This window comes from Bos javanicus, chromosome 17 (genome assembly GCF_032452875.1).
Source record: "Bos javanicus breed banteng chromosome 17, ARS-OSU_banteng_1.0, whole genome shotgun sequence".
Taxonomy (NCBI): Eukaryota; Metazoa; Chordata; class Mammalia; order Artiodactyla; family Bovidae; genus Bos; species Bos javanicus.
In genome coordinates this window covers 50,559,720-50,580,011 of record NC_083884.1, presented here as the reverse complement: position 1 = coordinate 50,580,011, position 20,292 = coordinate 50,559,720, and the positions used below count along the sequence as shown (strand labels likewise).

General features: G+C 42.6%; 1 long non-coding RNA gene across 1 annotated transcript; it reads left to right on the top strand.

Moving 5' to 3' along the window:
• Positions 1-8,436: 8,436 nt before the first annotated feature.
• LOC133228473 (uncharacterized) lies at positions 8,437-19,419 on the top strand. Its single transcript, XR_009730210.1, has 2 exons — positions 8,437-8,741; positions 19,030-19,419. It is a non-coding gene; the product is annotated as an uncharacterized LOC133228473 (long non-coding RNA).
• The last annotated feature ends 873 nt before the right edge of the window (positions 19,420-20,292 follow it).

Sequence of the window (20,292 nt, the reverse complement as noted above, 5' to 3'; positions counted from 1 at the left end):
TAAGCAGGTCCGCAGTTGGAAGCTGGGTGAAGCAGGGATAGAGTATCTGAAATGATTTTCCAAGTTCTCATTGATTCAAAACTATGTCTCTGGCTGGCAGTGGTCCCCCTGGTATTGATCTTGGCAACCATTCATACCATCAGCTCTTACAACACAGGACAACTTCATCTTTACTCTCTTCCCAGTGTGTTCAGACAATGACACCTTCTTTTCATTTGTGGCCATAGATAATGCCAACTGCTTAAAAATATAAAACCTAATTGATCAAATGCAAAGTTTAAAAGTGCCTCTTCTTTTGGAAAGAGCCCTGGCCAGGAACATTTTCTCACAAGCATTAATGGATCACTCTGGCTACCTAGTGACTCAGCGGTAAAGAATTCACCTGTAATGCAGAAGATGCAGGGGACTTGGGTTCAATCCTTCAGGTGGGAAGATCCCCTGGAGGAGGAAATGGCAACTCACTGCAGTATCCTTGCCTGAAAAATCCCACAGACAGAGGAGCCTGGTGGGCTACAGTCCATATAATAACTAAAGAGTCAGACACCACACACACACACTGGCTACATCATTTAATAGGATTGTCTGCTATTGCTGCTGCTAAGTCACTTCAGTCATGTCCGACTCTGTGCGACCCCACAGATGGCAGCCCACCAGGCTTCCCTGTCCCTGGGATTCTCCAGGCAAGAACACTGGAGTGGGTTGTCATTTCCTTCTCCAATGCAGGAAAGTGACAAGTGAAAGTGAAGTCACTCAGTCGTGTCCAACTCTTAGCGACCCCATGGACTGCAGCCTTACCAGGCTCCTCCGTCCATGGGATTTTCCAGGCAAGAGTACTGGAGTGGGGTGCCATTGCCTTCTCCATAGGATTGTCTACACACATTCAAACTCTCAAAAAGAATTCTGCATTCTGTAATTAGAGAGCAATTCAAGTCAGGAGCATAGAGCAGGGGGTATTATTTTATTTTCCTCCAAATACTAGAAATCAAGCATTGATTTGTGATAAAACAAGTTTTGGGATGATTGACAGTCATTTTGTTCATGAAGAAAGCAGAAAAAAGAAATCTAAAGAGACTTCCTGTTGTTTTTGAGGGAGCTTTCTTATAGCATCTGTTGTGCTCTATTTTCTGTGCATCAAGTCTGGAAGTAATGAAAGCATGTGTGTGTGCTAAGTCACTTCAGTTGTGTCTCTTTGCAGCCCTATGGACTATAGCCCACCAGGCACCTCTGTCCATGAGATTCTCCAGGCAAGAATACTGGTGTGGGTTGCCAGTGCTCTCCTCCAGGGGATCTTCCCTGCCCAGAGATCGAACCCACATCTCTTATGTCTTCTGCATTAGGCAGATTCTTTACCGCTAGTGCCACCTGGGAAGGCTGAAAGTAATGAATAAGTTGCTGTAAATAAATGTTTGAAGTGATGCTCAAATGACTGCTTAGTACTTGAAGTGGGAACCATGTCTTATTCACCTGGTGTCCCTTGAACACAGCACGGATGTCGAACTTCCTCAATGGTGACTGAATAAATGATGCACAGACATAAAGATGAATACAGAAACCAGAGGAAATGATAAAGTGGGGCACATGAAAGAAAACAGCTTGGGAGAGCCTTTGATCTGGGGGATCTAGCCCTGACTCTTTGACTAACCCTTCCTGACCTCAGAAATATCATGTGAGTTTCAGTTAAACTCTTTAATCAAACGGCTTAATTCTATGTCTGGGAGGCTCTGGCTTCCTGTATCTGTCAGGAGGCTCCAGGACAGAGAGAGGCATGTGGGTCCGTGTATCTATGTTTAGGGTTTGGAGCTGATGCTGTGGCTAGAGCAATCTAGCTCTATTCCTGTTCTTCTTTAACCAAAAGTTAAGGCTCACTTGGATGCAGGTGGTTTCCTCTTCTTACTAATCAATTCACAGCATCCGTTAAGAACTGATTATGTACCATCACTGATGGGATCTTAGCTCAAGAGTCTAGAGTGATCATGGCAGAAGATTTCATTGGAGGACACCCTAGTGAGGATGGTAGATACAGGTTTCATGGAGATCACAGAGTAGTAGAGTGAGATCCATCCTCCCATTCATCCACCCACACATCCTCCCATCTATCCACCCACCCACCCATCCATCCATCTACCCACCCATTCATCCATCCATTTATTCATTCACAAGCATTGACTGAGCAAACGCTCTGTACGCATGATGGGAAGATGTCCCTCAGGTCCCAACTAGTGATGGCCATAGGTTTACATTGGGCAGCACTCTAATGAGGGATTTGGAGGCTAGTCCTGTAAAATCCCATGGATGGAGGAGCCTGGTGGGCTGCAGTCCATGGGGTTGCCAAGAGTCGGACACAACTGAGCGACTCCACTTTCACTTTTCACTTTCATGCATTGGAGAAGGAAATGGCAACCCACTCCAGTGTTCTTGCCTGGAGAATCCCAGGGATGGTGGAGCCTGGTGGGCTGCCATCTATGGGGTTGCACAGAGTCGGACACGACTGAAGTGACTTAGCAGCAGCCAGTCAAGGGAAATATTCGACCACAAGGTGGCAGTAGCAGACAACAGGCTTAGGTGGGTAACACTGACAGGTTGGCTGGCAGGAGTCACCCACCTCATGAAATTGTCCGGAGGCTGTGGTGTGGGGGCCACTACCCAGAAAGGAAGGACAACAAGGAAGCTCTGTGGAGAGGGAGTCTTATGTGTCCAGGTGGTCGGTGGTCTCTTAGGAGCTTTAGGTGTTGAGGAAGGGGGAATCTCTGGGTGAGAAAATTCCAAAGGCGCTTATATCGTCTATGCTTAAAACAATCCATTGAGCAGGAAAAAAAAAAAAAAAATCCGGTGCCAATAGGCTTTTGAGCTAATGGGTCTCATCCAGGCTGCAGTGAAGAAATATACAATCTAGAGGCCAATATACAGGGAATATCTGGTTTATTTACATCACATGAGGATGGTAGATCCTGGCTTCATGGGGATGCCACACTAGTGAGTGACACAGACGTAACCCACCCATCCATTCACGCAACAAGCACTGATTAAGCACTTAGCATCATGTTGGGCAGGGGAGCTACAGAACAATAATGAGTCCTATTGTGCTACACGGTAGGACCTTGTTTATTAGTAGTTTTATAACTTTCTTTCTTTCTTCGTGCTGGGTCTTCACTGCCGAGCGCGGGCTTTCTCTAGCAGGGGCTACTCTTTAGTTGTGGTGTGCAGGCTTCCTACTGCGGTGGCTTCTCTTGTTGCTGAACATGGGCTCCAGGGCCTTCAGGCTTCAGTAGTTGTCACTCCCGGGCTCTAGAGCACAGGCTCAATAGTTTTGGCGTAAAGGCTTAGTTGCTCTGTGGCATGTGGGATCTTCCTGGACCAGGGATGGAACCCACGTCTCCTGCATTGGCAGGTAGATTCTTTACTACTGAGCCACCAGGGAAGCCATACCTTGTTCTTTATCCATTCCACATATAAAAGCTTACATCTGCTAACCCCAACCTCCCACTCCATCCCTCCTGACCCCTTCTCCCCTTTGATAACCATAAGTTTGTTGTCTATGTCCGTGAGTCTGTGTCTTATTTTAGAGTACACATATAAATGATATCATATGGTACTGGCCTTTCTTTTTCTGGCTTACTTAGTATGATAATCTCTAGGTCCACCCAGGCACTCTGATTTTTTAACATTACTTGATTAGTATTTAAGACTAAATACTTGCAAATTTTCACATAAAAATTTAGATTTGGGAGTCTCCTGAAATTGGAAGAGCTAGTCCTACATGGGAGTACTGGGCTCGGACCAGGTGGGATATAAGACTTTCAACATTGCCTACTCTCCCCAGTTCAGTTCAGTTCACTCGCTCAGCCATGTCCGACTCTTTGTGACCCCATGGACTGCAGCACGCCAGGCCTCCCTGTCCATCGCCAGCTCCCGGAGTTTACTCAAACTTATGTCCATTTAGTTGGTGATGCCATCCAACCATCTCATCCTCTGTCATCCCCTTCTCCTCCTGCCTTCAATCTTTCCCAGCACCAGGGTCTTTTCCAGTGAGTCAGTTCTTCACATCAGATGGCCAAAGTATTGGAGTTTCAGCTTCAGCATCAGTCCTTTCAATGAATATTCAGGACTGATTTCCTTTATGAGGCACTGGTTTGATCTCCTTGCAGTCCAAGGGACTCTCAAGAGTCTTCTCCAACACCACAGTTCAAAAGCATCAATTCCTCGGTGCTCAGCTTTCTTTATAGTCCAACTTTCACATCCATACACGACTATTTGAAAAACCATAGCTCTGACTAGACAGACCTTTGTTGGCAAAGTAATGTCTCTGCTTTTTACTACGCTGTCTAGGTTGGTCATAGCTTTTCTTCCAAAGAGCAAGCATCTTTTAATTTCATGGCTGCAGTCACCATCTGCAGTGATTTTGGAGTCCAAGAAAATTAAGTCTGTCACTGCTTCCCCATCTATTTGCAGTGAAGTGATGGGACCAGATGCCATGATCTTAGTTTTCTGAATGTTGAGTTTTAAGCCAACTTTTTCACTCTCCTCTTTCACTCTCCCCAGGTCCACAGTTTTACCCTGAAGTCCTTATTTAAGTGTCTGGGCTGGCCTCTGCATGCCTGTGAATTTGAGAAGCCAGGAAAAGGAGAAGATAGGAAATGGCCTGTTCTCATCCTTTGATCCCTTTGATTATCAAAGCCCTTGTGAAGCTCAGCCCTGGCTAATGACCCTCAGAATCATCAGGCTCAGAGGCCGGCGGGGGCGCCCCTTGATTGTATGAATTCCTAAGTGGGCCCTGGAGCTTCTTTGTAGGTTCTATCCTAGCAGATCATTGCTTCTTTTAGAGAATGTCTGTCTCAAATTTTATCCCCTTCCTTAATAACGACCTCCCTTTTGTTCTACTTGGGTGAACCTAATACAATTTCTCTGAACATCTGTAAAGTTAATTCATCTCTGTCACCCTGTATTTGAAACCGAACCAGAAAATGACACTAATCTCTAATTTATAACAAACCAGTGGTGCCTGAATTTCATTACATCATAGGGGACTAAAAGAAAGACTTTGTTTTTATCTCAGGATGTATTTGGTGAAGGCCGCTTAATATCACATTTTTGTTCAATGAGTCGAATAAAACTGGCTGCTCTGTTTGCTCCCAGGGATATTAAATATATACTCAGCCCTTACAACCTGCAACTTCTTCCTCATTCTGAGCTGAGAAAAATTCTCCTCTGTCAAGAAGGAATATTTAGATCGAGTCATTTAATCCCTGACACACAGATGGATTAAACTTCTTTATTAAACAACTCTATACAATTTACATAATATAATAGCTCTGTCCACACAACCAAGTAGAGCCAGAGTAATGGAAATTATAATTATTGCCACACATGTTAAGTATCTTATCAAGAAAAATTCACATCCTAAAAGGTAGTTCCTTTCATGAGCAAGTTGCCCTGTTCATAAAGAACTCATTTCGTAGGTTGAGGTTTGTGTATTTAAATGATTATAATTAATATTGTTACTTAGGAAAGAGGAGTCTCAGGTGGGGTGAATTTCTAACCCACAAGTCCTCTGTGAAGACAGAAGACTTTGTCCCCTGCTCCTGTAGGCACCCGCTTTCAGGATAACCACAACTTTGTTATCTGTAATTGGCAGAACAGAAATGAGGCATGCAGCGACCAACAGAGGCAGTCGGATGATTCTGAAGTCAAAATGATATGCTCAGGGGACGCTTGTCTTTACTAAACCTGTTTCTGACACAGAATTCCAGAACTACATGGCAGCCTCACCCAACTGTGTGTGAGATTTCGGTCTACTTTCCCTGGGTTCAGTGTTCCCAGATAAAGCATAGAACATACAATGCAATTCGGGTTGTTGTTGTTTAGTAGCTAAGTTGTGTCCGACTCTTGCAATCCTGTGAACTGTAGTCTGCCAGGTTCCTCTGTCCAGAATACTAGAGTGGGTTGCTGTTTCCTCCTGCAGGGGATCTTGCTGACCCAGGGATTGAACCTGCATCTCCTGCATTGGCAAGCGGGGTTTTTTTGCTTTGTTTTGTTTTTACCACTGAGGTGCCAGGGAAGCCCCAATCTGGGATCATACTTGTACTACAAATAGAGTCCTCAGATAAGATACAGGATAGTCTGCCATTTGGGACACATTTGGGCTTAGAAATTATTTGTGGTTTTTCTGAAATTCAAACTGAACTGAGTGGAGGAATAAATTGGGAGATTGGGATTGACATATACACACTGCTATATATAAAACAGATAACTAATAAGGGCCTACTGTATAGTACAGGAAACTCTACTTAATACTCTGTAATGACCTATCTGGGAAAAGAATCTTAAAAAGAGTGGATATATATATTTGTATAACAGATTCACTTTGGTGTACACCTGAAATTAACACAACATTGAAATTATCTATATGGCAGTAAAAATTAAAACAACAAAACCCTACCCAAAACCCCAAACAACAACAAAAATTAAACTGAGAGTCCTGTAATTTTATTGAATAAATCTGACAACCTTCTCGATGCCAGAAACTCATTACCCACTGCCTCAGTCTATTCAGGAGAGGACTTCATTTTAATTAAAAAAAAAAGAAGAAGAAGAACAAATACACATTGGACAGATGCTGAATGTCAAAATTCTTTCGCTCTTGTTGGCTCAGGGTCCTGCTTGTGGGAGGGATGATCAAAAGTGACTGAAGAAGCATTTTAAAGCCCTTAAATCTGCCATGTGTGGATTGAAGAGTACAGATCCTAAACATCTATGTTTGGGCAAGTTCGTGATAACTTTTAGCACAGAGAATCATTGTCTAGTGGTTAAAAGTATAACTGCAAATGATATGGGGTATGATTACATGTGTATGTATGTGTCTGTAAGTCTGTGCGTGTTGAATGTGTGTAGGAGGGTGTGTGTATGTTGTGTTGAACTTAGGTATTTTTGTGCACATTTGTGCATGTGAGCCTGTGTGTATATTAAGTGCATTGTGCGTGTGTATTTGAGTGTGCACATGCTTCTGTGTAAAGTATGTTCATGTTTCTATGTATGTGTGTGCCTGCATGTGTGTGTGCATATTTGTCTGTGTGAGATGGTGCAGCATCAGGGTTCTGAGTGAGGGTCAAAGCCAGCCTGCCCTGGGGCAGTTTTAAAGGTTACTTTCCATTTACAGTTATTACAAAATTATTGACTGTATTCTCCATGCTGTACAATACATCCTTGAGCCAATCTTATTACACCCAATAGCTTGTACCTTCCACTCACCCACCCACATATTGCCCCCCACTCATCCACCAGTAACCACAACTTTAAGCAGCCTAATATACATGTATTCAGAATCCCCAAAGGAAAGGGGGGACAGAAAAATAGTTTAAGAAACAATGGCCAGGACTTCTCTGGTCGTCCAGCGGTTAAGCATTGCCTGCCTATGCAGGGGACACAGGTTTGATCCCTCATCTGGGAAGATTCCACCTGCCAAGTGACAACTAAGCCCTTGAGCTGCAACCACTGAGCCCAGACGCCCTAGAGCCTGGGCTCTGCAACAAGAGAAGCCTCCACAATCAGAGAGTAAAGCCCTGCTCTCAGCAACTAGAGAAAGCCCAAGTGCAGGAATGAATGTCTTGTGCAGGCAAAAATAAAGAAGTAAATAATAAAATCTAAAACAAAGAAACAATGGCCAGTATAAAATAAGCTTTATAGCTTATTTAGGATACATTGTACAATTCTATTTATAGCTATAAAGGGGTATAACCTTTAAAAATTGTGAATCACTACATTGTACACCTGTAACATATAATATTGTACACAACTGTACTTCAAGTAAAAAAAATAACCATAATCCCAGGGATCTTAAAAAACTCGATGATCTGATGGCAATAAAAAAGGGGATGGGAGAAGGAGGCGGTTGGGAGGAAGAGAAGGATGAAGGAAAAGAAGGAAAGAAGAAAAGTATGCCAAGGCACGTCATAGTCATAATAGAATTGGTCAAGCCAGTGATAACATCTTAAAAGAGTCAGGGAAAAAGTCTCCTTAGAAAGACTGGTTAGGTAAAAACGTCAAGTTCTCTGGAAGAAAGTTAAGTATGATGCAAGATTTCTCATGGGAATTGAGTCAAGCCAGAAGACAACAAAGCAATGTCTTTAAAATTAAGGATTGTCAAATTAGAATTATATACTAACTTCTAGAAAGAAACTTCTTTCAAAAAACAGGTGAAGTAAAGACTTTTTCCAGACAACCAGAAGCTGAAAGAATCCATCAGGATGTCCCTCAGGCAGAAAGCAAGCAATCACAAGTAGAAATAGGGTTTTACACAAAGATTGAAGCACAACGGACATGGATTTCTTAAATTATCTGGGTTTATAAGAGCAAGTCAACTTCTTGGAAATGGGACTTTTGGAAGGGATTTAGAAACAGCTGTTTTAAACAGCAGGGATGAGCGTTTGTGCTCTGCTGGGTTGGTGGGCGAAGCGGAAATCCTCTCATTGGCGCCTTCTCACCTGGTCTCCTAGCAACGCGTTCTTCACCTTCCTTGGTAACCGCCAGGGAGAAGCAGCTTGGCGGGAATCCTGAGATCCAGATCTGTGAGGAGACCTTGATGAGAAGAGGAAAATGAGGACCATTCTCCCACACTGCGTCTTCGTGGCTCTGATCCAGGCCGGTGGGATGTCAATTCTTCTCAGCAGAAGTCACTGAGGTCTCCGGGGATGAACCTCAATCTCTCTTCTTGGGAATTTTCCCCTCCACTTTCCACTGGCCTTTAGGTATGTCAGATTTAGCGCACTTTGTGCCAGGTACTAATATATAATCACTTTGCAATTTATTTATTTTTTCCATTTAATTCTCACAACAGAACTAACGAGGTCAATTCTGTTTAACTGCGTTTTCCGGATGCGGAACCGCGAGTAAATTCCTTGCCAGAGGTCACCTGGTTGGTGGGGACAGAACCTGAGGGAAGCCCCCGTGTACCACTTAGATCCTGTGCTCCTCCTTACTGCCAGGCTGTGGGGTTGACCAGGCGGCTCCAGGAGACCCTGCTGAGACAGAGCAGTGGGTATGTGGGGTTGTGGTCACCTGAGTTTTTGCCCCCAGACACGCTGTATCCGGGGGCCTCCTAAGAACACAGGTGAGTTCTGGGAGACCCAAAGCTGTTCTGAGTGAAGGGAATCCAACTGCCCCTAGGAGAGGCCACCTCTCCATCAGATTCCACTTGCTTAGTCAGGCGGTGCTCACTCCAAGGAGACAGAAATCCTAGAATGTCTCTGGCACTCATCCTGGTTTCAATGAATGGGCTTCTGCCTCTCTGTTCCTTCCCATTTAGGATGCCAAAGTGATCCATGTCTTGGTTTTCCAGTAACACCTCAATCCATGCTATGTCAGTATGAGTTGTTGCCTTCAGGGTGGTTTTCATCCAGAGAAAGACCATCTGTGGCTGTGCTGTTGCTGTGCTTAGTCACTCAGTCGTGCCCAAATCTTTGCAACCCTTTGGTCTGTAGCCCGCCAGGCTCTTCTGTCCATGGGGATTCTCCAGGCAAGAATACTGGAGTGGGTTGCCATGCCCTCCTCCAGGGGACCTTCTCAACCCAGGGATCGAACCCAGGTCTCCCACTTTGCAGGTGGATTCTTTACCAGCTGAGACACTAGGGAAGCCCAAGAATACTGGAGTAAATAGCCTACCCCTTTTTCAGGGGAACTGCCCCACCCAGGAATCAAATCGGGGTTTCCTGCACTGCAGGCAGATTTTTTACTAGCTGAGATACCAGGGATGCCCCATCTGTGGCTACTTGATTTTAAATTTAAAATCAAAATATTAAAGTAAAATCCCCGAACTCCAGAACTTTACTTTGTAAGTTCAACTTACAAATCCTAATAATCTATTTATAAAATGAGTATGTTTTAATGAGGCTCTTTATAGCATCATTCAATAAATTTATTTTAAACTGTGTGTAGAAATGTAATAGTCTGCTTTATTTTTCAAAGAAGTCCTCATTGAATTTGTTACCATGTTGTTTCTCTTTTATGTTTTGGTTTCTGGCCTCTAGGGATGTGGGATCTTAGCTCACCGACTAGGGATCAAACCCACACCCCCTGCATTGGAAGGGAAATCTTAATCACTGGACCACCAAGGAAGTCCAAGTCTGCTTTCTTTTTAAGCAACTCAAATGCCATTTATCAAGCAAAACTATCTTATGGGTTTAAACAGACCTAACATATCTACTAAATAAACAAGTTGTCTTCAGTACTCCAATATAGTTTCAGTATTAATATAGAGTTCTCATACTTTTCAACTTAAAATCACAAGTCAAAAATTGATTTCAAATTGCTTTCTAGCTGAGAAAAGAGGCGAATCTATAATGTCATAGGGGTTCAGTTCAGTTCAGTTCCTCAGTCGTGTCTGACTCTTTGCGACCCCATGGACTGCAGCATACCAGGCCTCCCTGTCCATCACCAACTCCCAGAGCTTGCTCAAACTCATGTCCACTGAGTTGGTGATGCCATCCAACCATCTCATCCTTTGTCGTCCCCTTCTCCTCCCGCCTTCAATCTCTCCCAGCATCAGAGTCTTTTCAAATGAGTTAGTTCTTTGCATTAGGTGGCCAAAGAATTTAACCCTATGATAAATTAAATTTACCCCCATTTATTTAATTTATCATGGGGTAAATTCTCTTAACTATAAATGCTCTAAATACAAATAATTCCCCAATTATGTCTCACTATAACAGAAAAATAAAATAGGCTTGTCATATAATTCATCTGTGCTATTGTTTCTAAACTTTCCTAGGTTTAAAGACCTACTAAGGAAATAATTTAACATTTCCAGAAAATGAGGATTATAATCTCAAACAAATTGGGATTTTTTTTTTCTTTGAAAATTATTGACGTTACTTAGTGGACTTTAAGTTACTTAGAGATGCCATATTTTCAGCTGAGCCAGGGGATCTGGGCTTCCCTGTGGCTCAGATGGTAAAGAATCCAACTGTAATGCAGGAGACCTGGGTTCGATCCCTGGGTTGGGAAAATCCCCTGGAGGAGGGCATGGCAACCCACTCCAGTATTCTGGCCTGGAGAATCCTGGTGGACAGGGGATATGGCGGGCTATAGTCCATGGGATCGCAAAGAGTCAGACACCAGACACGACTGAGCGACTGAGCACAAGAGTCAGACACCAGACACGACTGAGCGACTGAGCACAAGAGTCAGACACCAGACACGACTGAGCGACTGAGCACAAGAGTCAGACACCAGACACGACTGAGCGACTGAACACAAGAGTCGGACACCAGACACGACTGAGCGACTGAGCACAAGAGTCGGACACCAGACACGGCTGAGCGACTGAGCACAAGAGTCGGACACCAGACACGGCTGAGCGACTGAGCACAAGAGTCGGACACCAGACATGACTGAGCGACTGAGCACAGGGAATCTGGAGCGGCGGATTCACTGGATGATTTTCCCACCATCTGTACCACCTTCTTAGGCCTTTTCAAGTATCTTTATATCAGTTAATAGGAAGGTCCCTGCTTCTGAGGCAAGAGATCTAGCAGCCAAAGGTCCTCAATACAAGGCCCACAGTAGCCAGTCTTTAAAAAAAAAAAAAAAAAGTAATGTGCCTATTTTATTATTGTATTTTGGGCTGTACTGGGTCTTTGTTGCAGTGTGCATGGCTCAGGCTTAGTTGCCCTGAGGCGTGTGGAATCTTAGCTCCCAACCAGGGACTGAACTCATGTCCCCTGCATTGGAAGGTGAATTCTTTACCACTGGACTACCAAGGAAGTCCCACAGCAGCCAGTTATGACGGGAGTCTCCTCCCACTTAGACGGCGTCAGCCCTTGACTAGATGAATCCTTCTGCTGCTTGATTTTGGTCTCTGTGACTCCCCATCCTTCCTTCCTGGCAGTGCCAGTGCTGCCCCTGCCATTTCAGTGAGCACACACTGGGATTCTGTGCCCTTTGAATGTTTCTGTCTGCCTCTTTAGCCTTAGTGTCTAAGGTCATCTCAATGACGCTCACCTTTGGGGTTCCCATCCTTCACAGTCAATCAAATCTGCTCTGTCATTGTCCTGGCTGGCTCAGGGTTACCTCTCCCTGTTCTTGGGGGAGGTAGTGTGGTATGTTATTTACAATCTACCTGAGGGCTTCTTTCTGGTGCTTCCCTGCTGGTTCAGATGGTAAAGAATGCCTGCGATGCAGGAGGCCCAGGTTCAATCCCTGCATCAGGAAGATACCCTGGAGAAGGGAATGACAATCCACTCCAGTATTCTTGCCTGGAGAATTCCATGAACAGACCATGGGGTTGCAAAGAGTCAAGACACAACTGAGCAACTAACATCTGTCATTGCCAACCTACTGGTCAAATTAGCACATTCAATCCTATTTGGCCACTGTTGATGATTTCTTGATTGAAATTGGGTTTCTTTTGATCTGAACTCTTTATATATAGATATAAATGTAAATGTGCATATATGTGTGTATATATATATATATATATGTATATATGTATATAGAAAGAAAGTGAAGTTGCTCAGTTGTGTCCGATTCTTTGCTACCCCATGGACTGTAGTCCACCAGGCTCCTCCCTCCATGGAATTTTCCAGGCAAGAATACTGGAGTGGATTGCCATTCCTTCTCCAGAGGATCTATATATATACACACATATATGACTTAAAAATATTTTAAGCCCTCAAATGTGCAGGACCAATTCATTAAACTTCCCGGAGAGATTAAATGACATTTTTTAAAATACTGTCTTTTTCTTATTACTTAATAGACGCTAATAAGAGACAGAACATGTAAAAATTAAAATTACTATAAAACTTATTACTCTATTTGTGTTTCAGCATATTCTAAAGCACCATATAATTGATGTAATTAATTTCATTACTCACAAATACAGCCATATGATTAAGAGAACAAATGAAATTCATATATACACACATGTATGTACACAAATATTGGGTACTTGTTTAAATTAAAATGTCCTATTAGTTAATTCCCTGGCAGTCCAGTGGTTACGACTCCAAGCTTCCATTGCAGGGGGCACAGGTTTGATCCCTGGTAGGGGAACTAAGATCCTGCATGCCATGGCACAGTCACAGAAAGAAAAAAAAAATTTCTTTAATAAGTAAGATGTCTTATTATATTTTTTCCTTTTGAATCAAGGTTTTCCTTTGAATAAATTTAATTCATTACCTTTCACAAACAGTTTATTTCAATTAGCCATAAACTATTGCTATGAGTATTTTGTCTCTTAAGATTTGCACAACTGCAAAGGGCCAGCAAGAGCCTTTAACTAAAGAGCTCTTCCCCTTTAGAATTCCTTTCCATATTTAAACAAAATGTTCTTGCTTTCTGGCAACATCAGCAAGTTTCTGACCCCATTTTTTGCCCCAGGGTTTAGCATCAGTTGCTCTCAAATGAGTGCTGGATTCTTTGGGCTGAACTGATGTTGGAGACAAGAATGTAGGGTCTAGTGGGCATTGGTGCTTGGCAAGTGGGCTGATGTTATTCTTGAACTACTTTTAGATGGTGATTTAGGGTAAATGTTGACCATGAACATTGAAATGTAACTCACTGGGTTTTGTACCCAGTTGTTTATTTCACAAGCTTCCCTCAACCACGAGGACTCTGACGTCACCCCCTCTTCTTGCTCAGCTGTGGCTCCATTGCCTCTGTCTCCTGTCTTCCATATGTACGAGGCTACTCCCTGCTCCCTAAGGTTTTGTTTAATTGTTAATTATTTTTGCCTCGGCCAACTGGTCGTCTCAACGCATGTATCTTGGTATTTTCCCCACTCTTATGGTTTTTCCAACAACTGTCTCTATGATGATCATTGCCAAATAGGTACCCCCAGACCAAAACTTTTCCTCTGAGATTCAGGTACACATCACCAGCTATTGAAGTAGCTGGAATTTTAAAATAAGGCCTTCAACACGTAGAAATTTTTTGCTTCAGATAGGCAAATTATTGACCTGAAAAAATTCTTTTTAATTCAAATTGTAGTATTTCTAGAAAAGAAATGGAACAACAAGAAAGACCCCTGAAGATCAAAATTCAGCGTGGCTTTGAAGAATTGCTTGTTTCAAGGATGCTTATAGAGAGAAGAAGAAATAAAGAAAAAGAGAAACAATGAAGGAAGGAAAAGATGAAGGGAAGGAAGAAAAAACTGAAAAATCCTAGCAAATGAGCTACTAAGTCTCCATTTTCGTGTCATTTGCAATGAGTAAAGTGGACACTGCAATCATGGGAGTTAGTGGCAAAGAAAGCCACAGATCAAGATTCAGGTTTACACTGGAAGTTTTCTTGGGAAAATTACTTCAACTCTGTAATTTTTAGTTTTATCTTCTCTAAAATGATGATGCAAACATACGCAAGCTTAAAAAAGAAATGTGAATACACATAACCAAATACCTGGTTCTTAGCCCTAAATCCAACTTTGTTAAAATATCCAGAGAATGAAAGACATACACCTGGGAAGTGAATGCTGGGGTCCTAGACTATGCATTTTACAAATGGAGGCTGCTCTGCCTGATTCCATGCCTTCAAAGGCTGTGAAGAAAGATGGATGGAACTTCTCTGGGTGGTCCAAGCTCCTAATGCAGGGGGCCTGGGTTCCATCCCTGGTTGGGGAATTAGATCCCACATGCTGCAACTAAGAGTTCATGTGCATCAGCTAAAAAAAAAATCCCACATGCTTCAAGTAAAGATCCTGTGTGCTGCAACTAAGATCTAACACAGTCAAATAAATAAGTAAATATTAAAAAAAAAGATTTATGATGAGGTATAATTAAATATGAATTGCACTTTTGATAGTTCATATTGTTTGTGATTCATCCAAAATAATATACTTAACCTGAGTGTACCTTATCCCCGTAGATATTACAAGTGCAAAATTATTTTTGTGTGTGCTGACAAGTCTAAATATTGTTAAATTGTTTTTAAAAATCAGTATTGAACCACAAAATTAAGTAATTTCCGTCTTTCCTTCATGACCACCTAACTAACAGTTGGGGCACTAATAGCTGATTGAAATGAGAACATTCCCTTGATTAGATCCTTTGATCTTTTCTCCAACGTCCCTCCAGCCTTTAAAAGGTATAATTTAAGGATAAATAACAGAAGGAGGTGATTTTTCCAGTGGGTGGTAAGTATAAGGAACTCACTGTCTTTACAGTCTTGTGCCACTAAGGTCTGAAATTGGTAAAAGAGGGATTTGTTAACTGAATGAGGGTGTGCAAGAAAATGACTTTAAATGTATTTCAGAAAGACTTATTTAAGAAATTTTGTAAGTCCACAGCCCAAATCTATAGGCAACCACAGGGGGCGCTGTCCTCGATCAGGGTGGAAAGTGAGAGAAAATGCTCAGTGGAGTGTGGAGTTTGTGCCTTGGGCAAGACACCAGGCAGGGTAGATTCCAACGTCCTAGAGTAACCTTACCTGCCAATGGGACCCATCCACTGTAATCTCATCATGCTAAAAGTATTTCTTCCTTTTCATCCTGTTTGCTTACAAACCTGTACAATTGCCCACTCACATGATGAAGTGTGAAATATATTTAGTTTTTGGTATGTCTGCTTCACCCCTTACCTCTTCATTTCTCTGACTCCACAGCTTCAGATAACCTCAACTTAACCTAGCTTTTAAATTCCTCTTCCAAAGGCTGTCATCCTCAATCTTATTTACAAAGAAGAAATAGAGACATAAACTAAAACAAACATATGGACACCAAGGGGGGAAGAGGGGAAGAATTGGGAGATTGGGATTGATGCATATATACACTATTGATATTAGGTATAAAGTAGATAACTAATGAGAACCTGGGCTTCCCTGTGGCTGCGATGGTAAAGAATCTTCCTTGGGGGAGACCAAGGTTCGATCCCTGGGTTGGGAAGACTCCCAGGAGAAGAGTATGGCTACCCACTCCAATATTCTTGCCTGGAGAATTCCACGAACAGAGGAGCCTGGCAGGCTACATACAGTCCATGGGGTTGCAGAGTCAGTCGGACATGACTGAACTACTAACTCTTTTACTTTAAAATGAGAACCTACTGTATAGCACAGGGAACCCTACTCAATGCTCTGTGATGAGCTAAGTGGGAAGGAAATCCCAGGAAGAGGGGATACATGTGTATGTAAAGCTGATTTGCTTTGTGGTAGAGAAGAAACTGACATAACATCAGTAAAGCGACTCTACTCCAGTAAAAATTGACATTTTGAAAAAGAAAATAAAGGATGTCATCCAGTAGTTTTCAGCATGGAGAGGGCACCTAGGTAGCTGCTTGCAGATTAAATAATTGGTACATTGGAATCTCAGTCTTTCTCAGGAGTAAGGCTGGAGTCTGCTTATTTATACTTAAAGTCACTTCTTTGCTTATCGCTTGAGTTTCTAGCACAGTCTCTTTGGAGGCTTGACAAACTGAAGAGACCACAGTTTAACAGCCAGATAATCCAGTCACAATGACAGGCAGACTTTTGGAAAGACGAAAATCTCCTAGCACTAGGACTTAGCTCCGTAAAGCCGTTCAAACACTTGCTGGCTACACAAAGCAGGCAGCCCCTGTGCTGATAAGGGGGAGATTTCCAGTCAATGCCCCTGATAATTAAGTGGCCTTGTCAGAAGGTTGAGATACACAGATGCATTGGGGGAATATTTCATTTTTAAAAAGACATAAACACATAAAGGAGAATGAAAAAGGGTTTTAAAGAATTGCCTTTGACTCTTTGGATGTCAATCAAACTTAAAATATGTTGCTACCAAAAGACACCCAATCCTTTACTCTGAGTCTCTTTTAGGAAAATGTGGGGCTTGACAAAAGCTTAAAAGTGCTTTTGTACACTTTTTAACATTTATATATGTGCGTTGTTGCATTTTTATTATGTAAATCTGGGTTTGGTAAGGACTGAGGCTACTTCTTCAGCAAATGTAACAAGGGACATTTAAGGCAATTAGAATAGGAAGATCATTCAGGTAGATGGCAGGAATTGCTCTGCTGTTGGAATACGCTTAGGCAGCCATATTGAAGATGGATATACATGTGCCAACTTCTTCAAAACACATGGTTCTTTTCTAGGTCTTTTGTGCTTTCATACAAATTGTAAACTTCTTTTGTTCTGGTTCTGTGAAAAATGCCATTGGTAATTTGATTGGGATTGCATTGAACCTGTAGATTGCTCAGCCATGAAAAGGAACAAAATTGGGTCATTTGTAGAGATGTGGGTGGATCTAGAGAGTGTCATAGTGAAGTAAGTCAGAAAGAGAAAAACAAATATCGTATATGTGGAATCTAAAGAGATTGGTATAGATGATTTTATTTACAAAGCAGAAATAGAGACACAGATATGGAGAACAAACATGGATGCCAAGTGGGAAAGGAGGGTGGTGAGATGAATTGGGAGATTGGGATTGACATATATACACTGTTGATATAGGGCTTCTCTGATAGCTCAGTTGGTAAAGAATCAGCCTGCAATGCAGGGGACCCTGGTTCGATTCCTAGGTTGGGAAGATCCACTGGAGAAGGGATAAGCTACCCACTCCAGTATTCTTGGGCTTCCCTTGTGGCTCAGCTGGTAAAGAATCTGCCTGCAATGTGGGAGACCTGGGTTCAACCTCTGGGTTGGGAAAATCCCCGGGAGAAGGGAAAGGCTACCCGTTCCAGTATTCTGGCCTGGAGAATTCCATGGACTATATAGACCATAGGGTCACAAAGAGTCAGACATGACTGAGTGACTTTCACATTGCTGATACTGTGTATAAAATAGATGTTTCCCAGGTGGCTCAGTGGTAAAGAATCTTCCTCATTGGATCCCTGGGTCAGGAAGATCCCCTGGAGTAGGAAATGGCAGGTCACTCCAGTATTCCTGCTGGAAAATTCCTGGAACAGAGGAGCCTGGCCAGCTACAGTCAGATGTGACTGAGCGTGTACAATAAAACAGACAACTGGTGAGAACTTAGTTAGAACTGTATAGTCCATGGGGTTGCAAAGAGTCAGACTTGACTGAGCGACTTTCACTTAATGAGAACTCACTGTATAGCATCGGTAACTCTGCTCTGCTGTGACCTAAAAATGGAAAAGAAATACCCAGAAGAGGGGATATGCATATAGGTATAGCCTATTCACTTTGCTTTACAGAAGAAACTAACAGAACATCCTAAAGCAACTACACTCCACTAAAAATTAATTAAAAAATGGTCTTTGTAAAATATGCCATTAGCTGATTATTATTAAGAGGGATCTTGTCAACAGCTTTTACTGCTGTCCATCCTGATTTACAGACGACCTAGGTGGCACTAGTGATAACTCTCCTGCCAATGCAGGAGACATAAGAGACAAAGGTTCGATCCCCGGGTTGGGAAGATCCCCTGGAGGAGGGCATGGCAACTCACTCCAGTACTCTTGCCTGGAGAATCCCCTTGGATAGAGGAGCCTGCTGGGCTACAGTCCATGAGATCACAGAGTTGGACACGATCGAAGCGACTGAGCACACCCAGCACATCCTGATTTACAAATAGGAGACAATAGTTCTATATTATCCTGGAGGATTTGCTGGAGACTAGGTAGCTGTCATGGTAGATGATGTTTACTTAAGCTTTGCACCATGAGGCATCACAGCATTTTGAAACCCAGGATGCAGAGGGACTTACTAGGCTGTGTTCAAATCCTGGCTCTGCCACTTCATAGATGTGCACATCTGGGTGATGTCATCAACTCATCATTTCTGTTCTGTAACAGGGATGATGTTAAAGCTACTGCCTGTGTTAATAATAAGTTAATGAATGTGAAAAGCTTAGTCTTGGGTCCAGAACACTGTTCTCCACATGTGTGAGCTGTCATTATCCCCTAGGGACCAGCCATCTAGCCATCAAGTGGCCCACTGGCCCCTTACTTTCCAGGAGACAATGAATAGAGGAGGTGAGTCTACTGAAGAGCAAAGGGGAGAAAAAAGAGAAACACCAAGGAGAAGATCCTAACAAAATGGTACCATTGAGGTAGATGGGCTGAGAAGCTGGTGTTTGTCAGGAATAATATACTAGAGTTTCGTTTTCCCTAGACCCTTCAAGGACCAAGTTAATGGCCGAAGCTGAACTCTGCTGGAGTAAACAGATAAGATGACCACTAAGAAACAAGATGACCATGAGAAGCAAGATAATTGGTCAAAGGTAAACAAAGACCTGAAAGAACTGTCCTACGTAAGTGATTTTTTATTTTTGGCTACGCCATGCAGCGAGTGCAATCTTACTTCCCCTACTAGGGATTGAACCTATGCTCCCTGTGTCAGAAGTGTGGAGTCTTAACCACTGGACTGTCAGGGAAGCCCCATATAAGTGATTTAAACTGTGTCTTTACTGCACTCCTCCTCTTTAGGGAAGATGTTCACATCTTTTGTCTCCGGGTGTGTATTTCTGCCTTGCTTCTGTTCTAAATAAACAAATTGCTTCTCTGTGTGTTCTCCCACATGTTGTGTGTGCTTCTAATAATAGACTTTGTACCTGTTTTTACAGGTTTTGCCTCCTTGAAACATTCTTGTTTTCAAAAGAGTCAAGAGCCAGGATGACTTTGCTCCTAGTCTCTAGCCCCTGGTGGACTAATGGCTGGGATTCCTGGTTTTCATCCAGGCTCCCCAGGTTCAATTCCTGGGCAGAGAACTCAGATCTTGCTTCAAAACACTGCTCACTGTGCCTCTGAGATCAACATCTCAGAATGTTATTTTAGCCACAAAATTAAGTGAGAAAATTCCAAGGGAATTTTTATTCTTTGTGCTTATGTCCCTGTCCATTTAATAAATTCTATGTGAAAAATTATTTACATGGCTTGTTTTTTTCATATACAAAGAAGCAAACAGATTTGTGTGTTCACTGTCTGGAATATCCAGAGGTTATGGGCAACTTTGAGGATTCTTCTTCCTCCACTCCTCTCTCCCTCCCAGATTCTTTTTTCTTCTTCTTTCCTTTCCTTTTCTCCCCCTCCTCCTTCCTGCAGAGCCATGTACCAAGGTCATGGGAGCCTTATACCAAGGTCATAGGACAAAAATTTCCAGAAATAACCAAACGCTGTAGCAACTGTTGCCGTGAACCTCTGGATCTAAACCAGCCAGTTCCCTGATGGAATTTTAGGTGAAATACCCACCCATCACTCACTCTATAGCATCCTAACCAATGACCTAATGCCAACCTCCCAGTAGGAATTTTCTTTGTCTTCAGGCTATACAAATTGGCTACTAGCTCACATAAGGGCTCTCCCTTGAGCTGAGCATCTCCCACTCTAATAAACTCTACTCTCCTCTCATTCTGCCTCATGTCTGGAAACTCTTTTC